This window comes from Bombina bombina, chromosome 9, assembly GCF_027579735.1.
Source record: "Bombina bombina isolate aBomBom1 chromosome 9, aBomBom1.pri, whole genome shotgun sequence".
NCBI classification, from domain to species: domain Eukaryota; kingdom Metazoa; phylum Chordata; class Amphibia; order Anura; family Bombinatoridae; genus Bombina; species Bombina bombina.
In genome coordinates, this window is record NC_069507.1 from 71995750 (window position 1) to 72015413 (window position 19664).

The following is a 19664-nucleotide window of genomic DNA, read 5'->3' on the forward strand; positions in this document are numbered from 1 at the left end:
GGACGAATTTATCCACCAATCAGCAAGAATAACCCAGGTTATTCACCAAAAATGGGCCGGCATCTAAACTTACATTCTTGCATTTCAAATAAAGATAACAAGAGAAGGAAGAAAATTTGATAATAGGAGTAAATTAGAAAGTTGCTTAAAATCGCATGCTCTATCTGAATCACGAAAGAAAAAAAATTGGGTTCAGTGTCCCTTTAATAATAGAAGTAAATTGAAAACTTTTGTTTGTTGTCTAAACATTTTGGGTTTCATGTTCCTTTAATTTCCTTATTTAAAAACAAACAAACTAGGAATTCTTAAACACTATCCTAATAAATAGTTACAACTCTCAGCCGTCCAAAGACCAACATGGCCACACTTGCCTGAAGCTCCGCAACACGGCCTCTTTGAACGCAGTCTTGGAGGGGGACTGAAACGGTATGGCACACCTCATCCGTGTGTTAGTGCCGCATTCATAATTAACCTAAAATAGAAGGTAGAGAGGGAAAAGAAGCCATCTCTTCCTGTAAAAAAAACCCCTTCCTATTCAAATAGTTTAATTTTAAGCTTCTTGGAGACCTAGTTTTTCAGTAGCATTTATTAATGTGACTAATTCCCCCCATATTAAACCTTGATAAAGTTGCATTAAAGGACCACTCAGTGCAGTAGAATTGCATAATGAACAAGTGCATAATTAAAAGACAATCATTTAACACCTACTCATTTCAAATAAGCAGTAGATTTATTTTCTGACAAATTTATTTTCTCTTCCATTTTCCGGCACCTGTATCATGTGACAGGCATCAGCCAATCACAAACTAGTATACGTATACCTTGTGAGCTTGTGCGCATGCTCAGTAGGATCTTGTTCCCCAGAAAGTGTGAATATAAAAAGATTGTGCAAAATTTGATAATAAAAGTAAATTGGAAAGTGTCTTAAAACTGCTTCTCTACCTGAATCATAAAAGTTTATTTTGACTTGAGTGTCCCTTTAATAATTTTTCAGACTTTAGGTTGTAGGTTGTCCTTCTCATTTGAGGAAGTTACACTGTTTTCATTTATTATTGTTTTTGTTCTCATTGTCTGTTTATTACTCACTTAGAAATGCTCACTTTTTGTAGTCCTCTTGCTCGATTTACTTGCATAGATTATCCTTGTAAAACGTTATCATATCTCATCTATGGCCTCTTAGCATTACAGGAGGTGGTCTTCTTTCATGGAAATCTTAAGTACATATCAAATAAGGGTAGCTCTATTTATACTTTTACATCTTATATAGATGACTATAGATAACCGAACATTGAATATTATTTTGGAAAATGCGAAGGGCCTAAATTCACCTACTAAGCGGACTAAGCACCCTTGTAAATATATATGCTCCCAGTACCAACAGAACCTCCTTCTTTAAGAAATTTCTATCCTTAGTGTCAGAAACAAAAAAGTTACATTTATAATAGGAGGAGACTTTAATCTCACAATAGACCCTACATTGGACTCCTCTGTGCCCCGTCTGCATTCAACATCCAGACCTCCTAACATTGTACACAAATGTATATCTCAGCTAGGACTAGTTGATACTTGGAGGGTACAACACCCCCACAGCGTATCTGTACCTTCTAATGGTCACATTAAACATGAACAGATTTTGTTGACCAATTGTTTAACCCTCCTTAAAGACACAGATATTGATTCCACTGTATGGTCAGATCACTCAATGATTTCACTTATTTTGAATTGGCCGGATACCTTGATATCGCCATTTCAATGGAAGCTTGATGGCCCACTTCTTCATAACCCCTCTATACTTGACAAGTTAACTAACACCTTCAGAGAATATTTTAGACATAATGCGCTCCCCGGGACCTCACCCCTCACCCTCTGGGAGGCACATAAAGCAGTCATTCGGGGCAAATGTATCAAACAAAAAAACATTCTCAGCAAAAATTATGAGACAACAGTAAAGGCATTGACTACCCATTTAAACACATTAGCAATGCAACATATAAATTGCCCTAGTGACTCAACAATTCTTGCCTCTTCACTCTCAGTTCGGAAGGAACTTAATTCCCTTTTAAATAAGGAAGCACAAAGGAAAGCTTTAATACTTAAAAATTCCTTTTTTTTATGAAGATAATCGAGTTGGACCTCTCTTAGCCAGAGCATTGAAGGCAAAAATTGCCGTCTCCCACATTCAGAAACTTCATTCAGAAAAAGTCTCTCCCATACATAATAGTATAGGTATTGCTAACCAATTTAGTGTCGTCTATAGTCATGTATACAATCTACAAATGAACAGTTCCTTAGAACACTTAACTAAAATGTCTGACTAAATCCAAAAAGTAAAATTAACTAAAATAAAATATTCCAAAGCTAAGGCCCTAGCAGATCCTATCACTCTACCAGAAATGTGGCTGCCATTACAGATCTTCACTCAGGGAAAAGCCCAGGCTCTGGTGGCTTAACTAATCAATATTACAAAACTTCTCACCTGATAGCGCCACACCTTCTCACCTTATTTTGCATCTTAAATGATGGCCAAAATTCCTCTGCAAATATGTTAGAGGTGCACATCTCAATTATACTCAAATCACAAAAACACCCTGAGGAACCTGCTAGCTATAGGCCTATTTCTCTTTTAAATAGTGATATAAACATTCTAGGATAAATCTTATCCAAACTTATCAATTAGGTTCTTAGCTTTGTGCCTCGTTGGGAAGCGAGAGACAACACAATTAGGGCTCACATATTGATGTCTTAATATCAAAACTGTGTTTATCGCTACCAATGCAGAAAAGCATTTGATCGCACTAATTGGCTCTTATACAAAACACATTAATAGCCTTTGGATTTGGCCCCAACATGATCTCACAAATCCTTAGCTTAAACTTGCAACCCTTGGCTAGTGTGAAAGCCAATGGGAATCTTTCCCGCCCTTTATCCATTCGTAACAGAACACGGCAAGGATGCCCACTATCTCCCATCTTGTTTATTTTGACCATGGAAGCCTTGACTTCCAATATTCAGAATAATTAAGATTGGTCCTCACTATTATAAAATAGCCATGTACGCAGATTTCTGTATCTTCTCCCCATACTTCAATCCCTGCTGTCTTTGATGAAATTGTATTTATGCAAAAATCAGAAATTCTGAATATCTCCTTAACTCCGGGTGAATTTTCCAACCTAAAAAACATCTGCCCTCTGAGACTGCAAACAGACTTTATTAAAGGGATATTTTTTTTAAAGGGATATATTTTTTTTTAGATAGAGCATGCAATTTTAAACAACTTTCTAATTTACTTGTATCAATTTTTCTTCATTCTCTTGGTATCTTTTGTTGAAAAGAAGGGATTTATGCTTAGGAGCCGACCCATTTCTGGAACACTATATGGCAGCAGTTTTACAAGAATGTTATCCATTTGAAGAGCACTAGACTGCAACACTATTTCCTGCTATGTAGTGCTCCAGATGCCTACCTAGGTATCTCTTCAACACAGAATATCAAGGGAACTAAGCAAATTTGATAATAGAAGTAAACTGGATACTTTTTTAAAATGGTATGCTCTCTCTGAAACCCAAAAGAAAATGTTTTGAGTTTCATATCCCTCTAAGTGTTTAGTGATATCTTTGTAACCTAACTCCTCAGTGCTATTTGATAAAAATTATACCTTTCTGATAACCAATACGCATCAAGACTTAAAAAAATGGTCTGAAAAGCCCATATAGTGGTTGGGTCGTATACAAGCAATTAAAATGACCACCTTACCCAGAATTTTATATATTTTACAGGCCATACCAATTTACCTGTCAAACTGGTACCTTAGTTAAATTAATTTGTCTGGGGAAGAAGTAAACCTAGGATAGACAGAGATAATCTCTATAGATCCACTAAAGACGGAGGACTAGGGCTCCCAAATATCAGACTATTATGAAGCAGTAACTCTTCAGAGAATCCTAGATTGTCGGGGATCACAAGACTTTAAAGCTTGGGTCCCCATCCATTTACACAGTTTTAAGAGGATGTCAGAATGGCACTATAGATCCCTCTGGTTAGTTTCACAGAAAAAGGAAATTGATTAGACAGAATGAAGCTCACTGACTTGGTTAGGGGTAGGTTTACCAGGTGGCTAAAATAGGCGCAACTTTACCACAATATACTTACTTCTACACATATACTTGACCTTCTATGACCCTTGACTCCTTTTGAATCTCTTTGTGCTAAGGGGGATGTAGTTAAAAGACCATTATCAACCTCACGAGAAGTTACCCACATACACCTCCAGATGGCATCATTAATTGGGCGCACAAATAGGAATGGTAAAAAACATTAACCACATTTGTAGGTCCTCTGAATCCCCTCAGATTTTAGAATTCAATTATAAAATTTTACTCTGGTGGTGTCTTACCCCACTAACACTCAGTAACATATGCCCTGGGGCTTCCCGGGAGTGCTGGAGGGGCTGCAGGAAGTGTGAGAGCCTTTTACACATATGATGGCATTATGGCAGAATTATGACCCATATGGATGGAGGTAGAAGCCCACTTTAGATTAATCCTTACCAAAGACTAAATCAAGAACACACTTATTGCAAATAGGACTAAATGGGGTAGGTCACTTATCACACTTCATCGGACAAATGCCGTTATTCCCACTAAAAACATAGAGCATCTGAGTTATTGACACTTGAAGAATACGGATATATTAAAAGTAATAAATCCACATCTTATTTTTATTTACAATTCCTATGGGAAGAATACACTTCAGCTCATGATACCCTAAATAGAGCCCCCTCTTCTAATCATTAGCTTTCCAAACATAAAACGCAGGTATGTGTGGAGTGGTCTCCTGGTGGGGGATCCCCCATCTTTACATCTATTACCTCTCCATATATTTGACGGTGCCTTGTTACTAGTTTACATCTTAGAGATACATTTTCTCTTAACATGGAAGTATATATTGCTAATTTGATGTTGATATCATGTACAATAAGGCCTTTATTGCAATTGAATGGACATTTCTCGATTCCTTATATTCAGATGAACACCCAAACTCCTGCAGGAGACTGTATGGGGTCGATTTATGAAGCAGCAGATGCTGCTTCCAACCCACTCCGCTTTAGGTTCGCCTGAAGCGGACGTTAAAAAGCAGGGGTCCTAAGAGCGCTGCTCCTTAACTCGACCGCCATCTCTGAGGTGAAGAACAGCAATCAGCCTGATCGGATACGATCGGGTTGATTGACACCCCCTGCTAGCAGCTGATTGGCCGCAAATCTGCAGGGGGCAGTATTGCACCAGCAGTTCACCAGAACTGCTGGTGCAATGATAAATGGACATTTATCAATGTGCGGCGGACATTATATGATACAACCATATCATGTCCGTCCGCACCTTAAAGGGACAGTCAACACCAGAATTTTTGTTGTTTAAAAAGAAAGATAATCCCTTTATTACCCATTCCCCAGTTTTGCATAACCAACACAGTTATATTAATATACTTTTGACCTCTGTGATTACCTTGTATCTAAGCTTCTGCTGACTGCCCCCTTATTTCAGTTCTTTTGACAGACATGCAGTTTAGCCAATCAGTGCTCAGTCCTAGGTCACTTTACGTGCATTAGCTCAATGTTATCTATATGAAACATGTGAACTAATGCCCTCTAGTGGTCAAAATGTATTCAGATTAGAGGCAGTCTTCAAGGTCTAAGAAATTAGCATATGAACCTCCTAGTTTTAGCTTTCAACTAAGAATACCAAGAGAACAAAGCAAAATTGGTGATAAAAGTAAATTGGGAAGTTGTTTAAAATTGCATGCCCTATTTAAAACATGAAAGTTTTTTTGGGACTTGACTGTCCCTTTAATAAATTGACTCCTTAGAGCGATGTGAGCAGGCATTAATGTTATAACTCTGTTTTAGTTTAGTTTTACAATGTTATATAGTTTTTGTTTTGTTTTTTAATACTAGCCATATTATGTATTTGGGCTTTGTAACTTTAACCTCATTTTTGTCATAGTAAACTCTTGACATGTCACTGAAGGCACTTGTTAATGTCAATAATAAAAAATGAATAAAAAAAAATGAATAAAAATAAAGTTACACCTCTAGACTGACCCTGACTTTGTACCTGACCATCACTGCCCAGACCTTATCCCCAACTCTTTTCTGAGCCTCCCGGTCCTAATGGCTTAGGTGTCAAAATCTTTTCAGGTAAACAGAGGTTTTATGGAACAGTAGTTCCCTTACAGACTGTGTCACTCTTGGCAAAGCAAATATCTATCACAGCACACAATAATGGAATCTCAAGTAGTTAACTGTAAATATATAGTATATTACAGTAAACACTTTTTGACTATAGTCAAATTATTTTACAATATATATAATTATAGTAAAACAAGACAAAAATGAACAGTTTTGAAGTATCCTTTAACTTTTATTAAGCAAGTGCTTTTCTCAATTTAAAATGTTAAGGTATCTCACAACATACAGTGGCATCGCCCAGTCCCAACCCCCCAGTTGAGGCGCTTAGCACTAAATGCCAGTGAGGGACCTGTGAAGTGCCCCCCTATATATACTTTCTGGTAACGCCAGAATTGTGGCGCTTTAGTTTAGCATTTGCAGCAAAATTAACCAATCACATAAATATTAGACTGGCCAAAATTTGTATACAAATATAAATGTATACATTATGTATTTATTTATATTTTATAAATTTAATATTTATAATTATATAAATTGAATATAAAAAGTGTCAGTCAAATTGTGGTGGCACAAACCTGCATTTCTAATGGATTACAGTGGTTCCAAATTTAAAAATGCTGTAATGTTGCATGCAAACGGTGTAATTTTGCCTGCCAAAAAAAAAGAAGGACATTTTGGGGTAACTATTATATACTGCATTTTCAGTGATAAGTTATATGGCAGCACGCTGTTGCAACAATTGTCAAACAGTGCCATCTACTGGCAGTATGTAGTATTGTTTCTTTTGATGAACAATATGACTAAGAACTAAGTGCAAGTATTTCAAGGTGTATTGCATGCAGGAACAGTAAATTACAATGAATGAATTAACTAATTAAGTAATTTAAATTACACGTAGGAACAGTCAAAATTAAACTTTCACTATTCAGATAGAGCAACTTTCAACAACTTTCTAATTTACTTATATTATCAAAGCTGCTTTTTTATCTTTGTATCCTTTGTTGAAAAACATACTTAGGTAGACTATAGAGCAGCGACACACTGCTAGAAGCTAGTTGCTGACTGGTGGCTGCAAACTCTATTTTCTCTGTTCCACCAGAGAGACTGGAGTTGATCTTTAGATCCCCGACTTTGGTATATTTTACACATGAATTGTTTGATCAGTTCAGGAACTCATTTATATCTGTCCTAGTTTGCCATAGAAAGGGAGTTAAGAAAAATATTCTTAAAGTGAAGGTAAAGTTAATGTGTCTGCTACAAAAAAATAAATATATCATTCAAAATGAATAGCATGCTCATTCATCAATTCTTATATTTTACAATTTTACCTTTGATATCTGTTATAATGTGCTCCGATTTTGCTTTGCTCAAATCAACCCGTTTTTTTTTTTGTTTTTTTTTCTAAACAACGATCACGTTGTTTAGCCAGCCAACTGATTCTTTGGCCGTTAGGCGGCCGTCAATTGACGTCAGAAGGGGATGCTTAATTGTGCGCATGCGCAACTATTTTTAGTTCCTCCTTGAAAAGCGAGAGCGTCCTCGTGTAGCGCATGCGCATTAAGCGGTTCATTTGTTTGCCATGTTTCAACCGCATCGGATCGCAAACTGAAACAATTTTGTTACATTTCAATCGCTCCTTCTATTCCGAGAAGCTGTTTGATTTCATTCTCGGTAAGTGTATATATGCCATACTTTTACATCCCAATATGACCGCGATTAACGCATGCGCAATGGTGACAGATAATTTTGGGCGCATGCGCAGTGATTAGAGGCTCGATGTGCACGAGCGTAGTTGACATGTATATAGCGGGTGGGACTTCGAAGGGGTCTTCTACCTCCAGAGATGTGGGACAGCCATGGGGGCGAAGTTTGCGCCCTCATATGCCAACCTGTTTATGGGTTGGTTTGAGCTGTCCCACATCTATGGATGTGATGACCTCTGGAAGACTAAAATAAAACACTATCGAAGATACATAGATGATCTTCTGATCATCTGGGAAGGAGGAGAAATAGAAACCTTGGGTTTCTTAACTGACCTAAACAATAATACAGCAGGAATAAAATTTACACATGAATATGGTCATACGCAAATATATTTTCTGGATGTAACATTAATGGGGTCACAAGGGAGGGTACTAACTAAAGTGTTCAGGAAACCGATTTCTGGGAACACGCTCCTGCATGCAAAGAGTAGTCACCCTAAGAGGGTTTTTTTCTTTGTGATGAAGGGTCAATTTATACGATTGAAAAGAAATTGTTCCACTCAGGCAGAATTTGTGAGACAGGCACGAGATTTGGAGGAACGCCTCTGTAAAAGAGGCTATAACAGAAGGGAGGTTGCACGAATCAGAAACATAATATCATTATCAGAGAGAAAAGATTTTCTCTCTGGATATAACAAAAGCAAAAAACAAGTGTTTGAAGGTGTCACCTTCGTCACACAGTATAGTTCACAATACCATCAAGTCTGCAACATTATACGTAAGCATTATCATATGTTGGCAGCAGATGATGAATTAGTGAACATAGTGTCGAAAGGTTGCAGTTATGCCTTCAAAAAGGGCTTGACAATAGGCAACATTGTTGCCCCCACACAATTAGCCTCTAGTCAAGGTACAAATTCGTCATGGCTCAGGTTTACTGGAGTGTACAAGTGCAGTTATGCACAATGCATAGCTTGTAGCCACCTCCAACAGAATGAGGGGTTTTCAAGTGCAGTAACAGGGGAAAGCTTTAGGCAATATTCATGCTTAAACTGCAGAAGTACCTACATTGTCTATCTGCTAACTTGTGATATATGTGGGGTACAATACACAGGTCTCACTACTCGGGAGGCTTGTGACAGCATAAGGGAGCACATAACCAATATTAAAGCAGGTAAAATCACAACCCCCTTAGTGCAACACTTTAAAAGTTTTCATGATAAAAGTGTGGCCTCCTTAAAATGGACCATTATTGAACAAGTAAAGTGCAAAAAGAGAGGAGGGGATAGAGATAGCCTGCTAGCTAAGAGGGAGGTCTTTTGGATACACAGATTGAAGACAAGAATCCCTACAGGGTTAAACTCTGAATATGATATAATTAATTTTTGGGAGTAAATCTGTGTCCTAAGGACCTCCCTCTTATGTTTGCATTTTGTAACACTGGAATATGCATATTATAAATAAGCAATGAATGAAATATGATGTTAGGTAACTAGCTTAAGGTTTAAAATACCTTAGAGGAATATTAGAGTATAACCATGCTATGTTTTTAGAACTATTTTGGGCATCTTGCAGTGCAATTATTATTATATATGTCCATTGTAATTGGTTGGCAGCTTGATTCCATCATTCATTCCTGTTAACAGTATGTTTTCAAAAGTCTAATGCAGTGTTTATTACTATAAAGGTTGCTATAATGTTAATATGGTAGTTAAGTGCCAATATTAGGAATACGCCCAGGATAAAGTTTTTATCCAATCACGATTATGCGCAGGTGTATATTAGAATAATGGGGATTATGAACTATAGCTACGACTAGGACCAGAAGGGCTGAAATGCGTCAGCATCACGTTCATTGAGTGCATTCCTAAGGCACTGTTTTGTCACCACAGATCGCTTTGTTTTAAGATCGAAATATCTGAATAATAAAGCCGTTTTAACTTGCTAAAGTCTACTGGTGCTGCTTATTATATTCAAAAGTTGGACCGCTCTATACGTCAAAGTATAGCAAACACGGAAATGCTAGATGGGAGGAGATTAGGATTGCAAGGATTAGAAAAATTAAAGGTAGGTAAATACGGTCAGATATAAGTTTATTTAAAAAATAAACATAGCGACTACGTTGTACGTTGGAAAAGGAAAATACATATCAATTTTTATGGGAAAAACTTTACCTTCACGTTAAGTCTTTATTTAACAATGGGATAGAGTCTACAAAATTTACCTGAAAAATGAGTTACCTCACCAGGGGCTCGATCCCATATGCAGCGCCGCCCTCAAAAGCCGGCGAAGGCAGATTTTACGCGATTTTGGTTTTACATATACGGCGTAGCATACAAGTTACGCGCGTATTTTTCACCCTTCGGACGTATTTTTTTTACCCATAGACTAACATAGAACAGCCGCGCAATTTGGTATCCAATATACAGCGTAAGGACTTACGCACGCAGAATTCAGAAAATCTACTCCATTCTTATCTCGCCACAAATTGCTGGCGCAGTAACCCTTTCACTGACTAAAAAAGCAACGTAACTCCCTGAAGGCCTAACAAACGCATGCGTAATCACATACATATCAGCCGCTTGATCTCAAACAGTTAAACCTCTTCTAAGCATTTATTATTCCTGCCCCTGCAAGTGTGTCAAACCAATCACAAACAGCACAACCTCTCACCTGCAGCCTTAAAACACCTGCCAATGCACACCCTCATTAGCCACCATGTTTCCCCTCCTTTACCTACAATACGTAGAGAGACAGCATCGGGGGGCACAGGGGGTGCTGGAAGCCCTACAAGCCCCTGTTGTGGAGGATATACCTGCTGATGCTATAGTTGCTGCTGAGGTCCCTGGTCATGGTGCTGTAGCCATCCCTGCTCCTGCTGTCCCTGCTCCTGCTGTTGTTGTCCCTGTTCCTGGTGCTGCCTATGCTGCTGTTGTTGCTGCAGCTGGTCATAGGCCAGCAGGGCCTATAAGACGTCGGCATCAGCAGAGTGGAAGAGCAAGGGCACCAAGGATACACAGGGTTAGGGTCACCCTGTTTGGAATGACAGAAGGGGAGGTCAGGGAAAAGAATCGCTTGACTTCTGCAAGCCTCATTGACCTATATGAGGTCTTGAAGGATGATATTGACCCTCAAGCGAATAGGAACCAAGCTCTGACTGGTATGCAGAAGTTGTTGTGTGTTGTACACTTCCTGGCATCCGGCTCATTCCAGTCAACAGAGGGGCTTGTGTCTGGCCTAGCGCAGTCCACCTTCTACAGGCACCTAGGGGAGGTTTTGACTGCTCTAGATAACCAGACACAGCGATACATTCATTTCCCCCGTACCCCCAGGAATGGAACAGTCTTAAACAAGGCTTCTATCGACTGGGGGGTATTCCCAATGTCATGGGGGCAATTGATTGCACACATGTGCGTATCGTGGCCCCACATGAGGAGCCATTCCTCTATACCAACAGGAAAGGGTTTAACTCCTTGAATTGCCAGATGGTCTGTGATACCACTCTGAAATTCACACATGTGTATCAGGCTTTCCAGGGAGTGCCAATGATTCCTACATCCTGCGCCAGACCTCCTTATTCCATCTTTTTGATTCTGGAACACTCTCGGGAGGTTGGCTGCTCGGTGAGTATGCTCTACCTTCATTCTGTCTGTATATTTCTAAAGGGACACTAAACACAAAATAATTATGTCATGTTTCAGATAGAGAATACAATGTTAAACAACATTACAATTTACTTCTATTATCTAATTTGATTCATTCTTTAGATATCCTTTGTTTAAGAACTAGCAATGCACATAGATGAGCCAATCACATGAGGCATCGATGTGCAGCCACCAATCAGCAGCTAATGAGCATATCTAATATGCTTGTCAGCAAATTATATCAATAGAATGGAGCAAAATACATAATAGAAGTAAATTATAAAGTTGAATAAAATTGCAGGTTCTTATTAACTCATGAAATAAGAAATGTGTGTTTCATGTCCCTTTAAAGGGACAGTATACTATAAATAGTTTTTCACTTAAAGGACATTTTCTTAAAATGGCATGTACTATCTGAATCATGAAAATAGAATTTTGTCTAGACTAATCCTGGCATAAAAGTAAATTGCTTACAATGCACCAATTTAATGTTTTTGTAAAATATATATTTTAAATGAAATACATGTTATGTCCCTTTAAGCACATGATGCACTGCTTACAGGGCTGTGCACTTTTTAACAATAGCAAATGTTCACATTTTCAAAGTGAACATTTTATAAGTGAGGCACTAATTTTTAAGAATTATACAAGAATTCAACAAGGATTGGGCAAGGGGCAAGACACAAGGCAAGTACGCTTGTAATACTGTGTTTTATGTATCTCATTGTATCCCTATGCAAGTGCTGCTGTAACACTGTGTCTTATGTGTTTACTTGGTTCCCACTACCATAATAATGCTCAATATCTTCATATTCCTTTTTGCTACCTCTTGTCTCTATAACAAACTCCATTACTCACTTACTCCTTCTCCCTCTCCACCTGCACTGTTCATTAGCCCATCTCTCTTATACTCACCTTACTTTTGTACTCATGAACTTTACCTATTCCTAAACACTCTCTCTCCCCCCTGCACTTCATCCAAACAACAGTCTCATTACTGCAAATCTGCTTCTCATCTCATGTCACTCTCCCTCTTGCTCATACTAGCTGCTGGCGACATCTCCCCTAATCCTGGTCCCTCACAACCTCCTAGCCTTTCACATCCTTGTGTGCCTTTCAATAGACTTCATAAACTAAACTCTGGTAACCTTAATCGCATTCCTCTTACATCTAAAAACCCCTCCCCCTTCACTTGTGCACTCTGGAACTCTTGCTCTGTTTGCAACAAGCTCACTTCTATCCATGATCTCTTTATCTCCCACTCTCTTAACCTTCTGGCTCTTACAGAAACCTGGCTCTCTGCTTCAGACACAGCATCCACTGCTGCACTGTCACAGGGGGGTCTCCAATTCAGCCACACTCCTAGGTCTGGCAGTAGACAAGGAGGTGGTGTTGGTATTTTACTTTCCTCTCGTTGCACCTTCCAACAAATACAGCCCTTCTCTTCACTCACATTTTCTTCATTTGAAGCACACATGATTCGGTTATTTTCTCCCCTCTCTATACGTGTTGCAGTCATATACCACCTCCCTGGCTCCCCAACTCAATTTTTAGATCACTTTGCTGCCTGGCTTCCTTATTTCCTTTCCTCAGACACCCCTGCCCTCATTCTTGGCGACTTTAACATCCCTCTTGACAATCCCAATGCCTCCTCTGCAATACAACTTCTTCAATTGACTTCCACTTTCGGCCTGTCACAATGGACTGACTCTCCCACTCACAAAGACGGTCATTCCCTTGATCTGATTTTCACCTATCGATGCACTCTTTCAAATTGAACAAACTCCCCTTTTCCTCTCTCTGACCATCATCTCCAGTCATAACTTGCAACATCACTTCCCTACCTACAACTCCCCCTCCCTCTACCCCTCACACCAAACTTCACAGAAGCACTAATTCACTAGATCTGCATCAGCTCGCTAGCTCTCTCAAACCTCTCCTCTCATCCATCACCTCCTTTTCCTGCCCTGACCAATCTGTCTGCCAGTATAATTCCACCCCTACATCAGTCATTGACACTCTGCCCCCTCCAACCTTAGCTCAGAAACCACACTCTCATCCTCAGCCCTGGCATACTCCTCTGACACGATACCTACGCAGATGCTCCCGTACTGCTGAGCGACATTGGAGGAAATCTCGGAGTTCAGCTGACTTTCTTCACTACAAGTTCATCCTGAACTCCTACTATTCTGCCCTTAATCTTTATAAGCAACAATATTTTTCTAATCTCATCTCTACTCTTTCCTCTAAACCTAAACGTCTGTTCTCCACGTTCAACACTCTTCTCCGCCCACCCCCACCTCCTAACACAACCTCTCTCTCAGCTCAAGATTTTGCAAGCCACTTCAAAAACAAAATTGACTCCATCAGAAGTGAAATCAGCTCTCAACATACTTCCAATCTCCCACCCCCTCAAAAGCTCACGATCACCCAAAACCAAAATATCCAAAAATGCAGCTCTTTTTAATGAGGATGAAGTTTCTGCCCTTATACTGTCCTCCCACCTCACTACCTGTCCCCTCGACCCCATCCCCTCACAGCTACTCCCCTCCCTCTCTTCTACCCTCACCCCCATACTCACCCCCATTTTCAACCTCTCCCTCAGCACTGGTATATTTCCCTCATCTCTAAAACATGCACTGGTCACGCCTATCCTCAAAAAACCTTCCCTTGATCCAACCTCCCTTTCCAATTACCGCCCTATTTCCCTACTCCCTCTTGCCTCAAAGTTCCTCGAAAAGCTAGTTTACGCATGTCTATCCCATTTCCTTACACTAAACTCTCTTCGTGACCGACTGCAATCTGGATTTCGTTCCCATCACTCTACAGAGACAGCAATTATCAAGGTTACCAATGACCTACTTACAGCAAAATCCAAAGGCCACTTCTCTCTGCTTATCCTCCTTGACCTGTCTGCAACCTTTGACACTGTTGACCACCCTCTTCTGCTCCAAACCCTCCAATCCTTCGGCATCTGTGACACAGCTCTCTCGTGGTTCTCTTCCTATCTGACTAACCGTACATTTAGTGTAGCCTTCTCCGGAGCACCCTCTGCCCCATTACCACTTTCTGTTGGGGTACCTCAAGGCTCTGTCCTTGGTCCCCTTCTCTTTTCAATCTACACGTCGTCACTAGGTTCCTTAATAAAGTCCCATGGGTTTCAATACCATTTGTATGCCGATGACACCCAAATCTACCTCTCTGCACCAGACCTACCTCCTTCCTTACTAACCCGTGTCACTAACTGTCTTTCTCACATCTCATTTTGGATGTCCTCTCACTACCTTAAGCTAAATCTCTCCAAAACTGAACTCCTTATTTTTCCCCCTTCTTCTAATGTCTCCACCCCCAAAATTTCTATAACTGTTGATAATTCCATCATTACCCCTACCCCGCACGCCCGATGTCTTGGGGTCACACTTGACTCAGATCTTTCCTTCACTCCTCACATTCAGTCCTTGGCTAAAGCCTGTCACTTCCACCTTAAAGGGACATGAAACCCAAATATTTTCTTTTATGATTTAGAAAGAGCATGCAATTTGTAATATCTTTCTAATTTACTTCTATTATCTAATTTGCTTTATTCTCTTGATATACTGTGCTGAAAAGCATATCTAGATATGCTCAGTAGCTGCTGATTGGTTGCTGTACATATATGCTCATATGATTGGCTCACCCATGTGCATTGCTATTTCTTCAACAGAGGATAGCTAAATAATGAAGCAAACTAGATAATAGAAGTAAATTGGAATGATGTTTAAAATTGTATTCTCTACTTGAATCATGAAAGAAAATGTTTGGGTGTAGTGTACCTTTAAAAACATTGCTAAAATTAGACATTTCCTTACACAAGATACAACCAAGATTTTAATCCACTCTCTCATCCTTTCCCACCTCGACTACTGCAATTCCGTCCTCTCTGGTCTACCTAGCTGCCGCATAGCTCCTTTACAATCCATTATGAATGCCTCTGCCAGGCTCATCTTCCTTACTCATCGCTCTTCATCTGCTGCACCTCTCTGCCAATCCCTTCACTGGCTTCCTCTTGCCTCTAGGATTAAACATAAAATCTTCACCCTGACATATAAAGCTCTCAACTGCACTGCTCCCCCCTACATCTCAGAACTTGTCTCTAGATACTCTCCCTCCCGTCCCCTTCGATCAGCTCAGGATCTCCTTTTCTCCTCCTCTCTTGTTACTTCCTCACATTCACGTTTACAGGACTTCTCCAGACTGGCCCCCATCTTGTGGATTTCCCTGCCTCGCTCCATAAGACTCTCGCCTAGTTTTAACAGCTTCAAGCACTCCCTAAAAACTCTACTATTCAGGGATGCATACAACCAACACTAACCTTTCCTAACGCCATTGCTTTCCCCTTGAACCCCTTAGATTGTAAGCCTATGGGCCCAGCTGTTTACAGATCGCTTCATAAGAGCCGACTACAACAGTGAAACTCTCGTCAGGGCCCTCTACCCACTTGACCCCTACAAAGCTATCCTGAATGATAAGTTTTGCAATTTTGCATAGATACGTATATATATGTTTTTGCTAGGATTAATACAACGGAGGGATGAGCCCCAAACGGGCCAAACAGGCTGTCTATGGTTGGTGCTACTGTTCTGCTCAAGCATTCATTTCAAGCTTTGTAAGTGTGGTTATGAAAAATTAATGTAATCATTAGCAAAACTGGCATATAGCCGTGCTTGATTCCAATAAAATAGCACCTATATCATACTGGAGAGTCCCAAAGAGGGCGAAACAACCTGCCTATAGTAAAAAAACACTTTACATTTGTAGTATTACAATATATTATTCCCCTGGAAGGCACCACTCTTTTTGTATTGGGTTTGTATGTAAGCAGAACTACTATAGAATAATAAGGCTTCCATAAATCATAAGATTCAAGCTTTCTGTACTTTTCAAGGCTTATTGATATAAGATATACAAATCATCTCTGTGACACAAGAACTTGAATCATAACACCAACAATAAAGCATAATTACACTTACACTGCTACAACTTTAATAAATAGTTCCCCACCATCTTAAGTACTGGCAGACAATCTGCCAGTATCCCCCCAAATAGCTCTCTAACCCTCCCACTCCCACTAATTGTGACCATCTTTAGTACTGGCAGCTGTCTGCCATTACCACAATTGCTTATATATTTTCTTTTTTTATTTTCTGTAGTGTAGTGGTCCCCCCATCTCTCCCCCTCCGGCGATCGTTATCTAGGGTCCATATGCAGGAAGCTCTGGAGCTTCTTGCAGCTTCGACATATATATAGTACTGCATGAAGTATATATACGTCCTATTGGGTTAAGGGGTTAAAGGAGCAGTAAACCTTAGTTTAAAGAATGTATCAGATGTCACTGAAGATTTTGTTTAATAATTATATTATATAATTTAAATAAGGAGACAAATAGTTGTGGTTGGGTAACTTTTGCAGGACATTTGGAGCATTACTTTGGATAACAAAATATATTATTGAACAAACAAATTCTGCAGTTTGATATTGATGAAAACACAATATTGAGGTGTGTGTATGTAGTGTGTCACATTCTTCAAACTAAGGTTTACTGTCCCTTTAAAAATATCATGTTTGACTACTAGGGTTACCAGCTGTGCTCCATAAAAATACCGGATGACCTATAGGTGACTGGACACAGGACGTAGCAGGGTTTACACAACAGCTCAACCTTAGGCCCCACCCTTGATCCCACCACATATATTTTTCACTACCTTGGTTGCCAGTAACACATGTACATAGTAGTGATGTGACCCCATTGGCTGCCAGAAGTAAACACCCAGCAATGATTGAACACCCCCATGGTTGTCTGTAACAAATATAAAAGAAAATGCACAGTGTAATTATTTTTGAGCCATATAAGACCCTTTACATTTAGCTGACATGGGTCTTTAAGTTTCCAGTATCTTTGTACAGATTGTACTGGGCAGCCTGCTAAAATACTGGACACCCTATTTGTATGGTTCACATCAACTATAATTAATATAAAATTGATACAGACATGAAGGCTTCTGAATGTGGGGACTCTACTATTAAATAATGACAGACCTAGCACCTGTAGTTTCTTAGCTACACTGCACAATTATATATGCTAATTAGTAAGCCTGGTAACCCCAAAGGTAATCACATGATCCTGAGGCTCAGTCATAGCTCTGTAGATATTACCAGACCAAAGCAGTTCATGTCATTTTAATAATCTATTCCCAACATACAAGGAAACTCAGGATTTATAATGGGAGTTTTGTTAGAACTTAAAGGGACAGTAAACACCTTGTAATCACAAGAGATTTATGCTACTGTCCTACAGAATAACATATCAGCCAAGTGTAAACATTTGTTTAACAAAATAAAATCCTGTTTACTGCAATTGATTTTCAATAGAAAAACTGCACCCAACACTCGCCTTATTTGGAGGAGCCAAATAAGTTTTTTTTTTTTTTTTAAATAAAGTTTTTATTGAGGTTGTGAAGAAATGTTACACAAGATATTCACACATAAGCAAAAATAACAATGTGATAATGCATACACCCTCAGTTGAGAAACATAGTACAGAAACAGAGCAGTGAAAAAAACTCTAAACATGTAATCCGTAAAACTCTGGACAAGTTTAAAGGGACAGTATACACTCATTTTCATATAACTGCATGTAATAGACACTACTATAAAGAATAAGATGCACAGATACTGATATAAAAATCCAGTATAAAATGGTATAAAAAACGTACTTAGAAGCTTTCAGTTTAGCTCTGTTGGAAAGCCCACTGCAAGTGCTAAATAAGACACTCCCCCCCCCTCCCCTTCTTTTGCATATGAAAAGACCCTTTACACAAACAGGAGCAAGCTGGAGAAGGTAGCTGACGGTATTCAAATAATACTTTGGGGCTTGGTTAGGAGTCTGAAAATCAGAGCAATGTTATTTAAAAATAAGCAAAACTATACATTTATAAAAAAAACAAACTTTATGGGCTTTATAAATAGATCATCTACAAAACATTTTATGCAAAGAAAAAATTAGTGTATAATGGCCCTTTAAATACTCTGTCTGTAATGTACATAACTTAATCTATTATTCCACCTATCTGTAAGATGACAAAGCAAGTTACGATATGGAACTAGTAAGTGGAGATGGTAGTCTGAAATAGTCCAAACTAGTGTATAAATGGTAAGTTCGTATAGGGTTTAATGGAACCTCAGTTTTATGTTGTACGGAAAAGAAAAAAATGGTCCCCTCATTGCTATAAGGAGCACTAACTAGGTCATTTATGCTAAAGGAAATCGGGCAAGACGGGATTAGCTTTCTTGTTTTTTGGGGGAAGGGAAATTCAGCGGGCAAGAGCCGCTCAAAATGAGATAAGGGTAGGGAAGAGGAAGAAGGGGCGGAGCTAGGTAGGATGCAAGACTGGTATATACTTTAGGGACTTTTAAAAAAATGTAACTGTAGATCATGAAGGTATATCTCCTTTTGGTGCTGTGGATAAAGGGGGGAGACTGAGTTATGTGTTAAACCCTTTCATCCTGTACCATATAAACAGTAATATGCTGTAGTCTGAAGGATAATCCCTAATAATAACAATGATGTAAAGATATAAGACAGGAACCTCTCTTATATAGATGTTAGGCTAAGTGTAAATAAGAAGAGAATTGTTTACCTATAACTAGTGCAATGCATATATATTAACGATTATACATTGGGACAATCATGAGAAACCAATAATGCCATCATTTATTCTGTGGGATACTGTACCTAGAAGTGGAAATAGATATTATATATTAGGTTAACCCTGGCATTACTAAGGTATCTGTTCACAAATGGAATAGTACTATGTCACGTAGTTTTAAGTCGTATAGGCGGAAATATCACGTTCTGCTAATAGTAAACGGTACTAGACATAAAAATTGTCATGTAAACAACTTTCCTCGGGCATATACAGGTGCCTAATGTATATAAATATGGATCCTTGGTTTTGGACTCTTTAACCCGTGGTCCCCGTATAGTACAACGAGGAGCTTTCCCTGCGGCAGTTGTCGGCCAAATTAGCCATGCTTCTCTGCCTTGTTTCCTTCCGTAGGATTTCAGATATAGTGCGTTGGATGTCGAGGGTCTCT